This window comes from Staurois parvus, unplaced genomic scaffold, assembly GCF_062004578.1.
Source record: "Staurois parvus isolate SC_StPar_1 unplaced genomic scaffold, SC_StPar_1.0 ptg000368l, whole genome shotgun sequence".
In the NCBI taxonomy this organism is placed as follows: Eukaryota; Metazoa; Chordata; class Amphibia; order Anura; family Ranidae; genus Staurois; species Staurois parvus.
In genome coordinates, this window is record NW_028318164.1 from 505,590 (window position 1) to 528,121 (window position 22,532).

Sequence of the window (22,532 nt, forward strand, 5' to 3'; positions counted from 1 at the left end):
GTAAGGGGGCACTCCGATGGGAACAGTCCACGTAAGGGGCACTCTGATGGGAACAGTCCATTAAAGGGGTCTCTCTGATGGGAACAGTTCATGTAAGGGGGCACTCTGATGGGAACAATCCATGTAAAGGGGTTCTCTGATGGGAACAGTCCATGTGAGTGGGTACTGAGATTAGGATAGTCCATATAAGGGGGCACTCTGATGAGGACAACTGATGTAAGGAGGAACTGTATTGGGGACTCTGATATAAAAGGGCACTCTGATGGGGTTAATCCATGTAAGGGAGACTCTGTAGGGACATCTGGTGTAAGAGGAACTTTGATGAGGACTCCTGATATAAGGAACCACCATGATGGGGACAGTCCATGTAAAGGGGCACTCCAAAAGGAACAGACCTTGTAAGGGGGCACTCGGATGGAGACAGCCCATGTAAAGGGGCACTCCACTAAGGACAGTCCATGAAATGGGAATTCTGATGAGGACAACTGATTTAAGGGGACACTTGGAGAATCTGATATAAAGAGGGCCTTTGTGGATTACTCCTGATAAAAGACGGAACTCCGATGGGGACAATGCATGTAAGGGGGACTGTGATAAGGATGTCTGATGTAAGGGGGACCTTAATGAGGACTTCTGATATAATGGGGCGCAGTGATGGGGAGTCCTGATATAAGGGGCACAGTGATGGGGAGACCTGATATAATGGGACACAGTGATGAGGAGACCCGATGTAATGGGGCACAGTGATGGGGAGACCTGATATAATGGTGCGCAGTGATGAGGAGACCCGATATAATGGGACACAGTCATGAGGAGACCTGATATAATGGGGCACAGTGATGGGGAGACCCGATATAATGGGACACAGTGATGAGAAGACCCGATATAATGGGACACAGTGATGAGGAGACCCGATATAATGGGACACAGTGATGAAGAGACCTGATATAATGGGACACAGTGATGAGGAGACCTGATATAAAGGGGCACAGTGATGGGGAGACCTGATATAAAGGGCACAGTGATGGGGAGACCTGATATAATGGGGCACAGTGATGAGGAGACCCGATATAATGGGACGCAGTGATGGGGAGACCTGATATAATGGTGCGCAGTGATGGGGAGACCTGATATAATGGGGCGTAGTGATGGGGAGACCTGATATAATGGGGCGTAGTGATGAGGAGACCTGATATAAGGGGGCACAGTGATGGGGAGACCTGATATAAGGGGGCACAGTGATGGGGAGACCTGATATAATGGGGCACAGTGATGGGGAGACCTGATATAATGGTGCGCAGTGATGAGGAGACCCGATATAATGGGACACAGTCATGAGGAGACCTGATATAATGGGGCACAGTGATGGGGAGACCCGATATAATGGGACACAGTGATGAGAAGACCCGATATAATGGGACACAGTGATGAAGAGACCTGATATAATGGGACACAGTGATGAGGAGACCCGATATAATGGGACACAGTGATGAGGAGACCCGATATAATGGGACACAGTGATGAAGAGACCTGATATAATGGGACACAGTGATGAGGAGACCTGATATAAAGGGGCACAGTGATGGGGAGACCTGATATAAAGGGCACAGTGATGGGGAGACCTGATATAATGGGGCACAGTGATGAGGAGACCCGATATAATGGGACGCAGTGATGGGGAGACCTGATATAATGGTGCGCAGTGATGGGGAGACCTGATATAATGGGGCGTAGTGATGGGGAGACCTGATATAATGGGGCGTAGTGATGAGGAGACCTGATATAAGGGGGCACAGTGATGGGGAGACCTGATATAAGGGGGCACAGTGATGGGGAGACCTGATATAATGGGGCACAGTGATGGGGAGACCTGATATAATGGGGCACAGTGATGGGGAGACCTGATATAATGGGGCGTAGTGATGAGGAGACCTGATATAAGGGGGCACAGTGATGGGGAGACCTGATATAATGGGGCACAGTGATTTGGGAGACCTGATATAATGGGGCGCAGTGATGGGGAGACCTGATATAAGGGGTGCTGGTTCTGTTTATTCATCCTAATGACAGTCTAATACAGACTAGTGGATCCCGGGTCATGTCTGGTGGGACAGAAGTGTGAAGAGGGAATACTGGTTCTCTGTGTCTCTAGTGCACAGTGTGAACAGCTGTCAGTCACTCACACACAATGGTGACATCATGGCCCCTCTGGCTTTTTTTAATCTTTTATCATCTACAGAAATAGTACATATCATACATAACTATATGATACAGCCTGTCACCAACATTACCAGAGCCCCCCGTAATATCAATGTATAAATCTGTGTCCCCCTATAACATTGTTTTCTTATCAGAAGGCTGATGTCTGGAAGATGTTGGAACTAAGTATCCGATATGTGAAGGGGGAACTTTCTGGCCACGATTCTTCAGATTATAATCCAAACGAGTCCACCGAAATCATTATCAACACATTAGTGAAAGTGTCTCGGTGAATTCATAAGGAAATCTGTAGCATCATAAAATGTAATACAACAAAATAAAACCGAGGGGTGACTCTATTATACATCAATAGACTGTCCAGTTTGCAATTGCAGTTGCTCCACAGCTTACTAAATACGGGGAAGCACTGCTGACATCCATCACCCCATTAAGTGCGAGAACAAATGTTGTTCTTTTTCATGTTCATGCATGTGATTGGGTATTCTTTACCAGCTGCAGCTTTATTTCATTTACTAAGCTCTGGAGCAATAGAACTTGCAAAGTGCACATGCTATTTAACTTTAGTAAATCAACCCCAAAGTGTCCGTGTTTTGTTCAGTTCTTCTCCTTCACGTTGTATTTTAGAGAAGAAACATTGATCAAAGAAAAGGAGATATATAGAGACATTACAGGTGATCATTGCTGACCACTGCATCACCCACCATAAGATAACAGCAACAACCATTTCAAGGCTGTTCTCTGTTTTGTGAATGAAAAGGGTTGTTCTTATGTAGATCTTAGTAAACAAGTCTGGAGAGGAAGATGGAAGGTTCTAGGATGAGGCTTATTACAATCAGGCATCTAACACTAAGAATACGATGACTAGCATGGAGTAGGTTAGCGTAGTGTAGTTCAGTGTAGGTCCTGCCCTGAAAGAGTCTACCTTGTCGTGGTGGGCAGGCTTGTCATCTTTTGGTTACAAATGTCAAAACTGGAGAAAGAATGTATTGTCTCTGGGCAGTTTCATTTTTGACCATGGGATTCAACTAAAAGACTCCTAGATTTCATATAGACAGACCAGAAAAAAATAGTTATATGTCTATATAGAAAAAAAGATGCAGACAGTAATCTGTACAAAGTATTTTAAAGTGGCTTTGTATGTTATCAGCATTTTTATTGTTACACGTTTATTCCTTCCATTTCATGCCGGCAACATTTCTCTGATCTAATGTTTACAGGGGTATACTCTCTGGCCACGACACGACTCTGGAGATTTCTCTGCTGACCCACGGATGTTGATCAGGTGTCCAGGTAGGGTGGCGGCTTTCTCTTTGGGTCCTCATGCTGTTTGGTCTGCTGTCATAGGACTGCCTTGGTCATTCTTCTCCTCTGATCAGTCCTCAGTGTTGCCAACATAGAAATAATGCTTGTAATAGTGTATTAGCACAGGTTTTTTTAAGCGGAGAGTAGACACTCTTCATCTGAAGGAATGGAGTGAGGCTAATTCTTGGGGAGCTCTGAAACTGTGGCAGGACAGGAATGTTGGTGGCGCATAGCTCTGAGGAAGTCTCGGCCTTCCTGTAGGGTTCACGAAGTTCAGGATTGATTGCACCTCCTCCCAGTTGGGTGTGGTCTGGTGGGATAACTGGGGTGTTGTGCATGGCCTGATAGGTGGAATATGGGTGGGGTGTCCTCCTTCAGGGGGTGACCACAGTACCCTGAGGGTTGTCATTCCCCCTGTTGCTGCCATGGGCTCTGTTCAGATGTTTTGGAATTTTAATTCTAAAAAAACCTTTTTTTTATTTAACATCCAATTATTTATTGTAATACACTATTGTGAGCATTTTTCTATGTCAGTAAAACTGGGGACTGGTAGGATGAGGAGGGCGACAAAGGCAGTTCTCTGTGAACAAACTTCACTATAATTAACCACTTGCCCTCCTGAGGATTTACCCCCCTTCCGGTCAGCAGGCCTCTTTTTGCTACTCGGCGCTGCACTAATTCAACTGATAATTGCGTGGTCATGCAATGCTGCTCCCAAACGAAATTTGCGTCCTTTTTTCCACACAAATAGAGCTTTCTTTTGGTGGTATTTGATCACCTGTGCGCTTTTTATTTTTCACGCTATAAACAAAAATAGACCAAAAATTTTGAAGAAAAACAATGTTTTTTACTTTCAGCTATAAAAAATATATAGTAAACTCAAAGTTAGTTATAAATTTAGGCCAAAATGTATTCTGCTTCATGTTTTTGGTAAAAAAATCCCAATAAGTGTATATTGATTGCTTTGTGTGAAAGTTATAGCGTCTACAAACTATGGTATAGATACTGCAATTAACGCCATTTTTTGCTATACAGCGCTGTGCTGGTTTAACGGACAATTGCACGGTCATGCAATACGGTATATAAATGAAATTTACATCTTTTTTTTCCCACAAATTGATCGGTGGTATTTTATCCCCTGTATGTTTTTTATTTTTTGCGCTATAAAAAAAAAAAGGGTGACTATTTTGACAAAAAAAAAAACAATATTTTGGACTTTTTGCTATAAAACATGTCCAGTAAAAAAAATGTAAAAATAAAATTTAGTCATAAATTTCTGCCAAAATGTATTCTGTGACATGTCTTTGCTTAAAAAAAATCCCAATACGTGTAAATTAATTGGTTTACGTGAAAATTATAGCGTCTACAAATGGCGGGAAAGATACTGGGATTTTTTTTTATTATACTAATAATGGCGGCCATCAGCGACTTGTGGTGATCAGCGATTTATGACAGTGATCAGCGACTTATGGCGGGACTGCGGCGAACATTTTGACACTGGGGGGGAACTGACTAGGGTCACTGACATCCCCAGTGACACCAAAAAAAAAAAACACTGACACTGTACTAATGGCACTGGGGAGGAAGGGGTTAACTTTTATTAGGTAAAGAAAGGGTTAAATGTGTGAGGGGAGTGTTTTACTAGGGGGCGGGGGTGTGTACTTCACAGGAACACGCTGATCCTGAGAGATAAAGTCTTCTCTCAGGTTGAGGTGCTGGGAACTGACAGATAGCAGAGCTGCAATGTAAACACTGCAGCCGTGCTATCTGTAAGTGATTACTTGTAATCGCCGGCACCCGGCAGGAAATGACCCATTAGGAGCCGGTGATGGACACCCGCTGCCACGATCGGTGGGACGGGTAGGGCGGGCACGTGCCTCGCGCGCTACCCCTACCTGTTTTGCACAGTGACGTTAAAAGACGGCACTGTGCGTACAGGTGCCGCCCTGCCGCAGTAAAAACACTGCGGGGGGTCGGCAAGCGGTTAAACTGCTTTAGACCTTTCAGACTGAAGGTCAATTATTTTCAATTACTGTTTTGTACAGACATCGATGCTTGGTCAGAGAGTGAAGTGTGGTTCATTACACAATGGTGTGTACATTAAAACGTGAAGGAAAAAGTGGACTCTTTGTTTTATTCTATTTCAGTATGCTAGAGATATGAATATGTGTGGGAGATTGGGGACAATACCCCTAGTGTCTTTCCAAGTCTAATCAGGTAATAGACACATCTTGGGGAGTCTCCCATCTTGTACACTTCACCTGCCTTATTGCGGGCTAATGTGGATGTATGTATGTGGAAGAGAGCTCAGAATTGATCAAAGAAGGGGAAATGTGCCATTACAGGTGACCATTGCTGACCACTGCATCACCCGTCATATAATACCAGCAACAGCCATTTTAAATTTGTTCTCCGTTTTGTGAATGAAAAGGGTTGTTCTTTTGTAGATCTTGGTAAACAAGTCTGGAAAGGAAGAAGGCAGGTTCTAGGTTGAGGCATATTACATACAGGCATCTAACACTAAAAATACGATGACTAGCATGGAGTAGGTTAGAGTAGTGTAGTTTAGTGTAGGTCCTGCCCTAAAAGAGTCTACGTTGTCGTGGTGGGCAGGCTTGTCATCTTTTGGTTAAGACCAGACCAGAACAGACCAGAAAAAAATAGTTATATGTCTATATTTATAGAAAAAAAGATACAGACAGCTATAGTTCTGAAGAAGTCCCCGAAGTGGGCGGGACAAAATGCGTAAGCTGACACGTGCCTACCCACTCTCTCTGACATCCACATGCCATCTCCACATGCTGTGGTTCATATGTAGACCTTTCACAGCCATACATCTATTCTTGAGCCGTTTGCTAGGCTTGAACTTGAGGACTGGCCACCATCCACGGGAGTGCAGGCAGATTTTTTGCTGGACTTGGAGGTTCCATTGTTATTTCAGCCTTTATCATCACAGGACCCAGGGGTCCTATCAGACTGTGAGTTATAGCGATTTGTGATGCTACTTTAATCATATCAGTTGTACAGATCACGGGCTGGACTGGTCATACGAGTTCATGTTGCTTATTTACTCCTACAATATCCTCTATCACATAGGCTGGCTACTGTGTACTATAGTACTGAACTCCCAGTTACAAGCTGACCATCCTCACTCCATGGCTGTCATTGCTTCTCTGGCTATTAGCTGATTGATTTCAGCAGGCTGCACCAGTTTCATCCATTTTTCTCATGCAATACCTTCCATTGCCTTACCTTCATTACGGCCTCCATCCATCTGGTTCTGGTCACACAAGAGTTTATTTATACCATGTATTGCATGGACGTTGAGGCTTTTGCCCTGTACAGTGACTTTATACCTTGTGATCCTCTTTGGCCAACAGCCATGTCCACACTGGCCTTTGCATATTGCTATATATTCTAATGCTATATGTTTATGCATTGATGTTTGTTGTTTAGCTGTGTAATATATCTATATGGTTGGCACTTCCAGGAACCCCCGGTGTGTGCAGTAGGCTTACTCTCCATCTAGTGGGTTTTGGGGGGTTGGGGGTGTCAGTGGGCTGGTACTATCTCCCTCAGCTCCTTCTCTCTCCTTTGTGAGTGGGATGGTGGGATGTGAGGGTCCTCTATCTAGGGGAGGAGTTCCTTGTGCGGGTATTTGGGGGTTGGTTAGGATTGGTGGGGTGGTTTGGGCCAGGGGTTGGGTGTTGGAGGGTTGGGTCAGGTTAGTCCCAGTGGACCAACTCCATCCTTGGTCCATCCCTGATGGTTCCCTCTTGATATCTCGGGAGGTAGAGTCCTCTGTCATGCAGGATTATCATGTCTCCGATGGCCTATTACTGTTTATGGTGCATAATAAATTTTATTTGAGGTTAGTTTTTTAGGTGTGCGGCCTTTTTTCTTCTCCTTTTTTTTGCAGGTTCTAGGTTGAGGCTTATTACAAACAGGCATCTAGCACTAAAATTACGATGACTAGCATTGAGTAGGTTAGCGTAGTGTAACACAGCTGATCACATGACAGAGCCGACGTTATCTGCTCTTTACAGTGATCGGTGATCCACTGTGTCCATCTCGAGGGCGTGCATGCGCAAGTAGAGTGGGAGGACGTCACCCTATTGAGCATCTGTGGGGCATCCTCAAATGGAAGGTGGAGGAGTGCAAGGTCTCTAACATCCACCAGCTTGGTGATGTCGTCATGGAGGAGTGGAAGAGGACTCCAGTGGCAACCTGTGAAGCTCTGCTTAACTCCTTATCCAAAAGGGTTAAGGCAGTGCTGTGAAATAATGGTGGCCACACAAAATATTGACACTTTGGGCCCAATTTGGACATTTTCACTTAGGGGTGTACTCACTTTTGTTGCCAGCAGTTTAGACATTAATGGCTATGTGCTGAGTTATTTTGAGGGGAGGGCAAATTTACACTGTTATACAAGCTGTACACTTACATTGTAGCAAAGTGTCACTTCTTCAGTGTTGTCACATGAAAAAGATATAAAAAATATTTACAAAATGCGAGGGGTGTATATTTTTTTTTACAAAGTCCATACTTCTCTTTTAAAATAGTTAATTTGATTTCTTCAAAGGTTACACAAAAGTTACTACATTTTACTTTTGCTCACCACTTTCTCCAAAAGTTCTCTGTATATTTTGATGACACATTTACCTAAATGTCATATTACTTCAATCAGTTTTAGAAAAACGGGACTTTAATGGTATCTATCAGGTGTGTAACTGCAGATCATGGTGCCCCAATGCAGAATTTTGATGTTGCACCCTGGTGGCCTCCCTGCTATTGTTGATCTTAAAGTTGTTCTAAAGGCTTAAGGTTTTTTACCTTCTTGTGTTGTATGCATGAAGCTAAAAACCCTTCAGTGTGCAGCAGCCTCCCAGCTCCCCTAACATTCACCTGAGCCTGATCTCTGTATAGCAATGTGCATAGGAGACTCAGCTTTCCTGGGCCTCTCCATCCTCATTGGCTGAGACACAGCAGTGGGAGCCATTGTCAATCACAGCTTGTGAGGAGGGAGCGGGGGGTTCGGCTGAGTCCCGCTCTGCTGTGTCTGATGTAGCGCCCTCTAGGTAGCTAGGTTATTTCTGTAAGACAGAGGCTGGGTAGCAGCCTGGGATGAATCAGCCTGGGAGTGAGGTAGTGAGTTCACCTCAGGACAGGCTGGGAGGTATTACAGGTCAGGGCTTCTGGAGCCCTCCCACCATTCCAGAAACTTATAGAATTTTCTGGAAGAGGGGTGGAGGAGGCCTAGGTCTGCATGTTTAGGGGAACTTGGCTAATCCCCTGGCAGAAGGCCAGGCAAAGTGACCATGGACAACCCTTAAATGTGGCAGAGTTTGTGCAGCAGTAGTGTGTTTGATGGATGGAGAGGAAGGTGGGAGTGTGAATCCTGGGAGGGGGCCCCAGGGAGGGGAGCCTACCTATAGGCCATTTGCTGGACAAAAGTATTTCCACTCCACCATCTCCGAGGGAGGACAACCTGTCAGCTGGGAAGCAGCCAGCCCAGGGTAAGGCCTGAAAGCAGCTTTAACTCATCAAACTGACAGGACAGTGTGAGTACTTTTATACCCCCTGGGCTAGATAAAGGGAGAGAGTGGTCAGGTGCAAGACCCAACTAGTTAGCTAGTTTATTTATTTATTGCAAGTACTTATATAGCACCACCAATGTACGCAGCGCTTTACATATATATGTATATATATATTGTACACTCACATCAGTCTCTAACCCTCAAGGAGTGTACAATCTAAAATCCCTGAGATTCATACTTACACATACTAAGGCCAATTTAGACAGGAGCCAATTAACCTACCAGCATGTCTTTGGAGTGTGGCAGGAAACTGGAGTACCCAGAGTAAACCCACACAGGCACAGGGAGAACATGCAAACTCCAGGCAGGTGGTGCCGTGGTTTGGATTTGAACCAATGACCCTAGTACTGCCAGGCAGAAGTTCTAACCATTTAGCCACATTTTTGTGGTGTTACTCAGTAGGCAGCTTGTGCATGCATTTTAGAGGTACATCAGTTAATTTCTAAAGGGCTCATGTTGTGTCTCCACACACTAAAAAATGCACCATAACACATACACCACTGAACACCTGCGTTGCATTGGGAAAATAAAGGTCAGCAGCATTTTTCAGTGTGTAGATGCTCTTTAAGGATCCAGAGGAAATAGGTGGGCACAAGCAGAGACAGGAGCCAATTAACCTACCAGCATGTCTTTGGAGTGTGGCAGGAAACTGGAATACCCAGAGGAAACCCACGCAGGCACAGGCAGAACATGAAAACTCCAGGCAGGTGGTGCCATGGTTGGGATTTGGCCCCAACGACCCTAATACTGCCAGGCGGAAGTACTAACCATTTACCCACTGTGCTGCTAGATCTTGGAATCTTGCCCAGGGATACCCTCAGTGGAGCTGGGTCAAGAGGGGGACTCATTTGGGGTCTGAGGAGGTACACCAAGGGGACTTCAGTGCTCCTTAACAGAGACAGTGCTATTTTTGGATGCACAGCTTTTGTACAGTGTACACGTTGTTAAGACATTTGTCCTCAAGTTTGCAGTTCCTTGGGCATCCAATATACCCCTAGACCCCATCCAAGTTGTTCAGTCCTTAATAAAAAACAATTAAAAACAAGCTCAAAGACTGAATTACTAACTCTGTGCATGTGAAGATGTGGGAAAAATGCATGTTGCCTGACCGTGCAAAGCTTACGGGACCCAAAACTCAGCATCCCCTGAGGATGTAGTGCTACACTCATGAACGCAGAGAGTGGGACTGGGGAGCGAGCTTGTACCAGAGCCCCTATAGCAAACAGCTTGCTGTGGTGGCACTTCTCAGGTGGGGAGAGCCAGAAGTGCCGACAGGGAACCCAGGAAGAGGAGGATCAGAGCTGCTCTGTGCAAAACCACTGAGTAGAGCATGTAAGTATTTTATTAAATATATACTGTATGTACAAAAAAAACAAGCCTTTAGTTTCACTTTAAAATAAAGCATGTCTATATTGAAGGGAGGTAGTAGGACTAGGGACCAGTTCTGTGGACAGAAGTTGTCAGGTAAGAGGGGTATCAGTACATAAAATTAAAGAGGTCCTTCAGTCCCAGACCAAAAAAAATAAATGTCATCAATTACAAATATTGTAGCTGCTGACTTTAAGTAAGTCCCTGGCTTATTAACCCTGGCTGGTTCTTCACCAGTCTTTGGGCCCCAGGCACCTCCATGCTAACTGTGGGAAGCCGGGTGTGACTCTGCAGCTTTGCAGGCAGCTCCCCACTACACATGCTTGTGCCATGCTATGCCCTAGAAATGGTCCTGCAGCCTTTTGGGACCTGTGACGTATTCCAAAAGGTTGCATGCAGAGAGGGTGGGAAGCTGAAGCGGGAAGTGTTAAAAGTCCCCACAGCCCCTAAAAAAAGGAAAGTGTCTGAAAGGTGAGGAGGGCAGGAGGAGGCATAAAAGTGGAACTTCTTTTTTGGAGTTAAGTTCTGCTTTAACTTTTAACTTTCATTTTTCAGCCAACTATCCTGAATGCAGCAGCTCACTAGTCTTTTTCAGTATCTCAGATCTCAGGGCCTCAGTGTAAATTTTAAGCCCTTGTAACCCTTCCACCACCACAACAAGCAAGTGCTGAAAGAGAAGGCCTACTAGTAAGTAAAAAAAAAATCTAAAAAACAAGATTTGTAGTAGCAACACTAATGACCATTATATTATTCTATATTATGGAATAATTGTTGGTATTAAATCACACTACACACATTTGCAAATACTGTATATGTGAAAGCCACAGTGCCTTGCAAGGCTCCTCTGTATACTGTGGTCTTAACTCATCATTTTGAGGTTCTGAGTTGGAACAAATATAGCAATGAAAGAATGAAGGGTAGGTTTGCCTGGAGGGAGCCAACTCCTTAAAGGTACAGGAACACATCAGACACCCAGCAAGCGCACAATGGCAGCTGAAAGCATTCAATGTGTCCCGGCATTAAATTCAATTGTGCAGATAAATGGCAACCACCTCAGAAGAGGTTTGGCACTGCGGCTTTCACATACATTTGCAAGTGTGTGCAAGAAAAGCTTCTCTTTCCGTGCAAACTGTTAGACAGGGCTAAATTGGTTTTGTTGCAGGCTAGCTGGTAAGTGTGCTGGAAATTTTCTGTTTGTAATGTGCAAAGCACCTTCCATGTGCTCCTTACTGTAAAGGCTAGTTATAGATTGGGATGGTTGTCATTCATCTGCACATCTTGCCAGTTTTTTCCTGAGGAGACACTCTGGAATGCTTGCTTTAGACATAAAGAGTTAATTACAGTGCTGACCCGCAGTGGCGTCCCGAGACAGGTGCGGGGGTTGCGCGCCACACCAGGTGACACCTACCGCATGGGGTGACACCGGACCTGCTCCACGAAAAGGTAACTTGTAAAGCAAGTCGACAATCCCCACAGGATGGATCGGATCTGTGGATTGGGGAGCATAATGGATAGGACTCCGATCCATTATGCTCAATCCACAGATCCAAACCATCCTGAGGGGATCGTCGGCATGCAACCTATACGGGGTGACACCAGACCGGCTCCACGAAAAGGTAAGTTGTAAAGAAAGCCGACGATCCCCGCAGGATGGATCGGATCTGCAGATTGGGGAGCATAATGGATTGGAGTCCGAACCATTATGCTCCATCCGCAGATCCGATCCATTTTGTGGAGATCGTCGGAGGGGTCTCACCAAGTGTTATCGCACCGGGTGACACCAACCCTAGGACGCCCCTGCTGACCCGGTTTCTCCTTACTACACAGCCTGCAAAGGGGGATTTGTTACTAGCAACAATAATGCTTAAATCTCCTCCTGTGTGTCTGATGTCAGCTCTTTTAACTGGAGACATCACAGGGGATACAGAGTCGGTGTCAACAGAAACCTCTGCAATCCTTAATAATAAAGTACTGGGTTTGTGGTATCTTCACATATACACCAATTTTTAATGTTGAATTTGACTTAAGGACCCCCCTAATAGGTCCCCTTTTACTCCCAGGCCCCATATCAGCAGCATGGGCTAACATGGCTATTGTTATACCATTGGTGCCCACAACTTTATAATCCATGGCATTATTTGAAATTCATAACCCACAAAAACAGTAAAAATGTTTGGCTGATAATTATTGCGATCTTTCCTTTTTTCATCAATGCCAGCACTGATTTTCTGAACTACTTTATACAGTGCAATATGTTTCGCCAAGGCTTTTCACCCATTTTGTATATGTATTAGGTTGCTGAAAATCATCTTCTCATTCAGTGACTATTGTGACGAAAGCGGTGCCTGACCCCTGCCCTTCTCACCAACTTGTGACAAAGCACCAGCCGATCTCACACCACGCTGTCACTTGCGTAACAATGCCACTCTCAGCTGCACCCTACACAAAGATTTTCCAGCTCGCAGGACCACACAACCTAGGTGCCAGCAGCCTCAGAGCGATGGCCACTGGGTTAAGTTAATTATGCAATTAACCATTCAAACTCCAAACTGCCACCAGATAGCTTTGGGACTATCAACCCTTCACAATGTTAGCAAGAACAAATATGAACAATAAATGTCTGTAACACACACTGTCACCAGAGACAGGTATATTAAGAGGGTTATTATATACAGTAGCACTTTTCAAGAGACAGGGATTCTTTAGTTTGCATTAAAAGTCTTAGAGATAATTTTAACACTTTTCAAAATAGAGTTTATTAATGAAGAAGTCAAATGGTGCAATTAAATTATTTACAGAAAAAGATGTTACAAAGAAATAAAGAGAACAATAAAGTAACAGAGAAAAAGGAAAGGAGGTAAGAAAGCAGAATACTTGCAAAGTCCTTGGTTTTAGCAGAGTCCAATTGTCCAAGCAAATAACGTGCCGTGGCTCTCTTGGGTGTTTCTTGGTTGATGGTAAATGAGAGCTCCCCTACTAGATCTGGTCAGTCCCTTTTCTATGATATCAAAGAGGTGTTGCCTGAGAACAACTGACCAATCATCCGGTTTAGGGGATGGGTGCTAGGAGGTCACCAAATTTATTACCAAGTTCCAACTACAGTTTCATACTAATATTAACAACTTCCAATACATGCAGGTGGTATTCTAGCAACTGGCAGATTATTATTCAGAATTATATTTAGATCCCAGGGATACCAAACACAGCACAGCGTACCTTTGTCACCCAGGAGGGAGGAGACTGCTTTCTCCCCTTCCCTATGTGCTACCATAGTCATTTATGACCTTAATTTGTTCAGTATGATATTCCCCATTCAAATATATACCGTATTTTTCGCCGTATAAGATGCACTTTTTCTTCCCCAAAACTGGGGGGGAAATGTCAGTGCGTCTTATAAGGCGAATATGGAGCGGCCGGTCTGGTATTTCCACCGCGGCCGTGTCAGAATACCGGGCCGGCCGCTCAGCTCTGCAGCGGGACCTTACCTGTTCCTCTATCCAGCGGCGTGTTGTCTTCCCAGCTTCTGTAGTGTGGGCACTGGGCATGACAGCCGGGTGCCCAGTGCGCATGCGCGAGAAGCGGTGCGCTTTGTGAATGGTAAGGCGGTACCTGGGACACATGACAGATCCCAGAAGCCGCCGGAGCAATCACAAAGCGCAAGTGCTTCTCGCTCATGCGCACTGGGCACCCGGCTGTCATGCCGAGCGCCATTACAGAAGCCGGGAAGACAGCGCGCGGCTGGATCGAGGAACAGGTAAGATCAAACAAAAACTCTGCGGAAGTAAGAGCGGGTACCTGTCAAATTCAGGTACCCGCTCCCCACCTCCCCAAAGGTCAGCAGTCATCTGTACTGTCCGCAGTCTCTGGTCATCCCTGTGCTGTCTGCAGTCTCTGGTCATCCCTGTGCTGTCCGCAGTCTCTGGTCATCCCTGTGCTGTCCGCAGTCTCTGGTCATTCCTGTGCTGTCCGCAGTCTCTGGTCATCCCTGTGCTGTCCGCAGTCTCTGGTCATCTCCTGTACTGTGTCTGCAGTCCATTAGTTCAGAATTTTTTTTTCCTGTTTTCTGCCTCTAAAACCTAGGTGCGTCTTATGGTCAGGTGCGTCTTATACGGCGAAAAATACGGTACCTAAAATGAATGTGCCCTGTTCCTGTTGAATTCTATTAATTGTATGTGGAATTGTTACGTTGTGGGATAGACATTTTATGGCATGCTCTGTATTCCTAGAGCCTTAAAGGTCACATGTGACTGCTTGACTGAGTTATTATGGTTTTACGATAGGGCAGTGGAAAGTGTTTTTCATGGTTTGTGGAAATAGACATCCTGCCAAGACTAATTAGCTGTTTACAGCTCTGGTCAGGTCTGGACACTGCATCTTTTTGTGTTTTAATTAAGAAAAGAGGTTCTTTTGAAGTTTGTTAAAAGTTTAAGCTACAAATTCCATAGTTTGCAAAGGGGGGGGAGGCAGTAGGAACACTGCTCATGAGACTTTCACACGATGGCTTTTGAGTACAACTTCCATGTCTTTATTGCGCACAATTGTTACAGGTATCACTGTGCAAATTTATAGAGCAACCTCTTTGTCAACACTCAGAGCCCATTCACATTAGTGCGTTGGGTTAACGCTCAGTAATGCACAATTATCTGTGTTGGTGCAATGTGGTGCCATTCATTCTGAATAAAGCAGTCAATCTTCCTAGTGCATGTGTTTTAAAATATATGGACTAATTAAAGTATAACTAAAGGCAAAATGTTTTCTTTAGTTTTAGATAGAGTGGAGATGGATTAGAACACTTATCACTTTCTATTGCTGCCTGTGCCCCCGTTAAAGAGATTCACCCTCTTTATTTTTGCTGTTTATCATTATCATTGAAAGTGAAAATAAAAGAAAATCCCAAATTTTGGGTTGTCCCCAGAAAAGTAGAAGATGGGAAATCTTCCAATAGGGACACTAGTTCTGGTTACCTGGGGGTCCCAAAGGAATTCCCTTAATTTGCATGGATTTCCTTTTACTTCCTGTTTAGCTATGGGACAGGAAGTGAAGGTAAATCTTTGCAATGGGACACAGATGTCAAAAAAAAAAATCTGGCAGAGGTTATTCCTCCCTTGCTCCATCCAATATGAAAAAAAAGTTGTGCCTATAGTTCTACATTAACTTTTATAAATGCATGGTGCATGTCACATTATGCAAAAGAAAGTTATTTAGTCTGAATAGCATCCTATTTTACATGGAATAATTAACCACCTGTAAATTCTCACTGAATGTCACATTGTGTGTTAGGTAGTCATTCATTCTGAGTGGCACCCCGATGCACCTTGTCAAAGGGCAGTGCCTGTCTGTCAAGCACCTTTTTTGGTTTGGTTTGGTGTGTTAGGCCACCCATTTCAATGAATGGACTGCCTTAATGCACCACACATTAAGACATGTGCACTGTGACACCTCAATGGTGTGAATGAGCTCTTAGGGACATATTGGCAAAGCACTGAATGTGACACTCCCCCAGCATTTAATGATGGTTAATCATTCCCTGTACTTTTAAGCGCTTGGACTAGGGAGAATGACTGCTTATTGTATAGGTCACTAGATCTTAGTTTCGAGCTAAGTAAAGCCCTGTATACACGTTGAAAATATCGGACGAATGATCGTCCGTTTTTTTTTGCATGCTAGTATCATATCGAAAGTGAAGAGGTTACTAAAGTTACGAAAATTCTTGAATAAAAATTCAGAAGTGATGTAATAGAATGTAGCAATACCCTCTTAGGAGTTGCTAAAGATTTGGGTCCCCCTATAGTCCTGCACAGTCAGGCAACACGCATTTTCTTCAGACCTTGCACACTGGAGTTAATAAACAGTCTTTGAGCTTGGTTTTTAGGTTTTATTAAGGGGTTTGAACTTCGATGGAGTTGAGAGGTGTATGGGATGCCCAAGGAACTACAACTTGAGGACAAACTCCTTAGCAACTATGTACAAGTCTCTATACAGCAAAATCTCTTCTTGGAGAGTTCTCCTGGTGTATCACCCCAGACCCAAGATTAATTCTTTTCTTCACCCAGCTGCCTGAGGGAATCCCTGGGCAAGAATACAAGAAGCTGCCACTTTAGATGAAAGCAGTCCCAGATGAGGAGCTAGTCAGGTTTCCCACCAGAATGCTCTCTCCCCTTATCAGGCCCAGGGGGTGTAGGATTACTCCCTAAGTCCTCTCCAGTAATACATGAACATAAAATATGCAGCACTAAAAATTGGATAATAAAATAGATAATAAAATGTACATGATATACGTGTGCAAATGAGCAACATAACTTAGTGCTGAAACCAATGATGAAAAGCAATATCAAATATCCTGAAGGAAAAAGGTGCATATAGTGACAATAGTGCCAAAGTCAGTCTATTCGGTGGTATTGAAAAATGATAAAAACAATCCGTGACATCTGTGGCTTAGAAAGTGAATGTTGATTGCGCTAACCAGATAGTGCAATTATTGCGCATTGGAGTAAATAGGACCTACTTCTGGTCATCTGGATCTGGAGCACTGCAACGTGGATCGTCACCAGGTCACCAGCATTCAGGTACTATGCATCTGAAGGTAGAAAGCTCATCACCAGGTATTCCGTCATCAGTCACCAGAGGAATGTTACCCACTCTCATATGTCAGGAATCACCTTAGGGGGGGCTCGCAGGACAAACAAGCCCAGAAGAGAGGTATCCGATAGTGTAGTATTTTTATTAAAGGATGTAATATAAAAACAGGTAAACAACTTACATAAAATATCAAGATGGCCACCGGTCGTTCATAAGGACCGTGCGGGCTAAGGTCACTGTGTGGGGGCACCTTTCCTGATGCGTTTCGTGTAAGTACACTTTTTCAGGTGCCCATCTGACCACAACACTTTCTCCCACTCCTTCTCTGAATCATTTAGATGTTTACTGGCAAACGTCAGACTTTCACATTTACATGTGCCTTCTTGAGGAGGGGGACCTTGCGGGCGCTGCAGGATTTCAATCCATGGAGGCATATTGTGTTACCAATGGTTTATTTGGTGACTGTGGTCCCAACTGCCTTGAGCTCATTCACAAACTACTCCCAAGTAATTCTGGGTTGATCCCTCATTTGTCTCATCACCCTTACCCCATGAGGCAAAATCTTGCTTGGATCTCTAGACCGAGGGCAATTGATGATTATTTTGTATTTCTTCCATTTGCGAATAATCACTCCAACAGTTGTCTCCTTCTCACCAAGCTTCTTGCTGATGGTCTTATAGCCAATTTCAGCCATGTGCAGGTCTACAATCTTGTCCCTGATGTCCTTTGACAGCTCTTTGGTCATTTGCCCATAATGATGGTGAGGTTTGAATGGAAGAAAGAGATTCTGTGCACAGGTGTCTTTAGGAGCACCTTCTTATATTGACAGGACTAATCTGTGGCCCACATGAGCACATAGCCAGTCTGTAGGAGCCAGAATTATTGTTGGTTGGTAGGGAATCAAACACTTATTTTACTCACTGAACTGCAACTCCATTTAAAGCATATTTTTTTTTCTGGATTTTTGTTTGATATTCTGTCTCTATCATTTAAAATATACCTATGATAAAAAATGATAGACCCTTCATTTCTTTGTAAGTGGGAAAACTTACAAAAGCTGCAGGGGATCAAATAATTGCATTCCCCACTGTATACCCAGGTCCAGCCAACAATTAAAGTGATCACTTAAAAGTGTCTGGAAACCTATATTTTTTTTATAAAAACATGTCACCAACTTACCTGCTCTGTGCAATCATTTTGCACAGAGTAGCCCCAATCCTACTTTTCTGGGGTCCCCTCTGCCAAGTGCCCCCCATAGCAAGCCGAATGCTATGGGGGCACTCATGCAGGCTCACTCCTAAGACACATCTGTGTGTCCATTGACACACAGAGTAGAGTGTTGCTCGGCTCTGCCCCCTGCTCTCTCCGCACTGGCTGCGATTGACAGTTGCCAATGGCTCCTGCTACTGTCTCTGAGGGAGAGAGCCTCAGTGCTGGATCGAGATTGGACTTAGGTAAGCATGTTGGGGGGGGCTGCACTCGGAAGGTTTTTTTTACCTTTATGCAGTAAAGGCATTAGGTTAAAAAAAGACCTTCAGCCTCTAGAATCATTTTAAGGAGAAGAAAAGATGATTATTAATTTTTAATTTTATAGCCACCGTTTAAGTTCCAATTTCCAGAAACTGTTAGTAAAAAGCCTGCATAGAGTGTCTTAGTGCCCATGATTGGACTTTATTACTATTGCAGCCATTACTAGCATTACTAGCACCTGAGGGGCTTCTTTTGAAAACCCAGGGACTATTGATTCTAATGGGAAACAAAGAGGTGCTGATTTGGTGCAGACTGAAGAGTGCTGTAAATGCTGACTATTATTATTAAGGTAGGCATACATGGATGGGCTGAATCAGTCTACATTTAGGCTGTGAGTGGCCCTGACAACACCACCCAGGTTGATCAAATCAACTGAGCTAGGTGGAAAATATTCCCTCAAAGAGTGACTGCATCCTATCAGATGCATGCCCTATTCAGGTATTCAGACAGCCGCGGTTGCTGTGGCTGTCTGAATACTATGCTTGGCATGTAGTGTGGAAGTAGAAATCGATTGCTTTTCTCTCATTCAATCTATGGAATGAATGAGAAAAATCTAAATGTGTATTGCTAGCTTTAGTGGAGGGGGATTTTGCATATACCAGCTACTGTACCTAAATAAAGCAGAGAGTGATTTAAGATCTTTTGAGGTTTTAAGACCTGAATATTAGAACACTCAGAGCAGCTAGCTGTACTGTGTCATTATACAGGTGTGTAAGTCTGATAACCAGTGACTAAGTAGTAAGTGTTTCTGCTTCAGAATGCAAAAACAGATCCTCTCTGAATGTAGCAACCAGCCCAGAAAACCACATCTGGAATATTACTTCCCTCTGTATTTTATTGTATGAGTAAAGCAAGCCTTAAGATTTCTTTAAAAAGTTTTATAATAAAGGCCAACAGTCTAAAAAAAGAAATAAAGAGTTCAAGAAATAAACTACAAAACACAGCAACCTATAACAACTCAAATCATTAAAATGACTAAAGTAGGGCCAACATAAGCTAGATTCTGATCGGTTATCAGTTGGCAATTGTATTTATTTCTTTGCTTCTTGCGTTGGTTTATTGAATAAAAAGGTTAGTCTAGCAGGATGTTAGGACAGAAACCTCAAAAGCTTGTGTTGTTTTACTGCAGATAACTAGGGGCGTATCTGCTGCAAGGCAAACAAGGCGTTTGCCTAGGGCGGCAGTTTTCAGGGGGGAGGCCCTGCCCCCAAGCAGAAGGGACAAAGGACCAGGGCTTGGCAGGTTAGGAGAGCTTGGCAGGGTTCGGGCGGGAGGCAGGCTCAGGTGGAAGGCAGGGTTTAGACAGGGGTGGGCTCAGCAAGTTTTGAGCAGGGGAAGGTGGGCTCGGCTTATGTCATCTTGAGTTAATGGCAAGCCAGCTGTCTTACCCTCTCTGTGCCTTCCCGGAGCTCTGATTCCCTGTTTTACCCACTGCCATCATTAAGATCCGGCAAGAAGCCCAGAGCCGGACTGACCATTGCAGCTATGCTCCGCTTACCCGGCCTCTCTGCAGCCAGCCGGCTGTCTATTCCATTCACTGCATAGGGCCGGAGGGCAGAGCCTAGAGGTCAGCTGACCGTGCAGAGGGGGTGCAGAAGAGGAGACCATCGCTGCAAGGCAGTTATCAGTGCAGCCGCAGACACCACGGACCCCAGATAAGGGCCCCTTTACTTGTCAAAGAGAGTCTCCCCCTCTCTCTCTCCTCCCCTCTCTCTTCTCCCCCCTCTCTGTTCTCCCCCCCTCTATGTTCTCCCCCCCTCTCTTCTCTCCCTCACTCTTTCTCCCTGTCTCCCCCTTTCTTCCCCCCTCTCTCTCCCTGTCGCTCCCTCCCTCCCTCTCTCTTCTCCTCACTCTCATTTTGCACAAGATAAAAGTAGTCTGGGGGCTAACAAGCCTCTGGACTACTTTTACAGGCGGCGGAAGGGTGTCCCTCCCCTTCCTGCCACCGACGCCTTTACCAGGCTCTACCATGCAGTCCCAATGCAAATGATCAGACTGATCTGTGTCTGATCGCATGCATTGGGAGGCCAGAGGAGAGATTTGGGGTCTAACAGACCATAGATCTCTCCATAAACAGGAACTGTCATGGCGTATGCTATCACAAGGGATGTTGTTCATCCCTTGTAATAGAAATAAAGTTGATCAAAAAAAAGTTAAAAAGGTACAGTGTACAAAAAAAATGTAAATAAAGAAAAAATAAAATTAAAAAAAAATGAAAGCACCCCCGTTCCCCCATGCTCACAGGCACATAGGTCCCTCACGCATATGTAAATGGAGTTCGCACCACACATGTGAGGTACTGCCATGAAAGTCAGAGTGAGAGTTCTAGCACCAGACCTCCTGTGTAACTCTAAACAGGTAACTTGTAAAGGCTTTTAAATTTTGCCTATGGAGATTTTTAGGTACCATAATTTGGCACCAAATGGTATACCATGGCTGGAGTGGGACAAATTCAGATGGTGGGGGTTGCCCAATTTTAGTCTTTCTGGGGAAGGAGGGGACGCCCAATTTTAGTCTTGCCTAGGGCAACACAAAACCAAAGTACATCACTGCATATAACAGTTCATCTTATAGAATGAAATATTGAAATAACAAAACATCATTTTTTTTCTCTGTACTTTCCATTAAAGTACTGAAGTATTAAGTAAAGTATTAATAAATAATCCAGTTTTACCTTGAACCAGTGAATAAGGTATTGTCTTTATAAATATGACAAAATACATAGATTCATTAACAAAAACAAACTCAAAAAATCGAGTAAGGAATTACATTTGCATTGCAGTACAGTTACAATCCCAGCATGCATTCAAATGACAATACCTTTTTTATACCACAGTGCAAAAAAATGAATGCATCTACCTTGCAGCAAATTGATTCATACATGTTGACTGCCAACACGTGTATATCTTGCTTACTAAATTGTGATTGGCTTTCTCAACTGCCTTGTAATTTTTACTAGGATTATAAAACAGCCCATCACAATAGATTGACAATTAAACTATTCAGGCAAGGGGAATTAAACAAAAAATGCAAGGGGAATTTCTGACAACTGCCATACAGAGGCTATTGTCAAGAGATACTTTGAACCTGTTTTGAGTTGTAATTAAGCTGGGTAAAATCAATGGTGGAGTTAAATAGAGAGAATAACAAATTAACAAAAATCATAATTGGTTGTAACAATATCAACGTCCTGTGTGCTGATTCTCCAGTTGATTTTTCATGTCTTAAAACAGACAAAATGGTAGTTTCAATAAAAATAAAGATGTTTCAGTACACAAAATGGTAAAATGGCCTGGTCTCCTCCACCTGTTTCATCATTTCTCTGACCCTCTGGGCTCACGCTTAATCCCTCTAAAACAATTGCCTTAAATATTTCATTACCCGATTCAGAGGTTGCTCATCTCCAGGATAACTTTGACTTCCAGTGGGCTTCTCGTTCTCTTCCTTATTTAGGGATCCATCTCACAAAATCTATCTCGTTGTTGTATAGGGCAAATTATCCTCCACTCTTTCAACGCCTTCGATCTGATTTATTGGAATGGCAGGATCTTTCACTTTCCTGGTTTGGCAGAATTAACGCTATTAAAATGACCTTTTTGCCGAGATTATTATATTATTTTAGGACATTACCGATCATGGTTCCCAAACGGGACCTGTTACTATTGCAAGCAGCAGTCTCTAGATTCATCTGGAGGGGAAAACGTCCTAGGGTTAACCAGTCAACCCTATTCTCCTTGAAGAAGCATGGCGGTTTGGGACTTCCTAATCTTTTTGCCTATTTTCAGGCGGCTCAGATAGCACAATTATCGTGTACTACGGCCAGGAGTTATGTCCCTCAGTGGGTTGGCATTGAGGCCTTATCTTGCTATCCTTATGCTATTGGGGCTCTTATGTGGCTTACCGGTCTTTTGCGTCCTCCTGTTATGTGTCCTACAT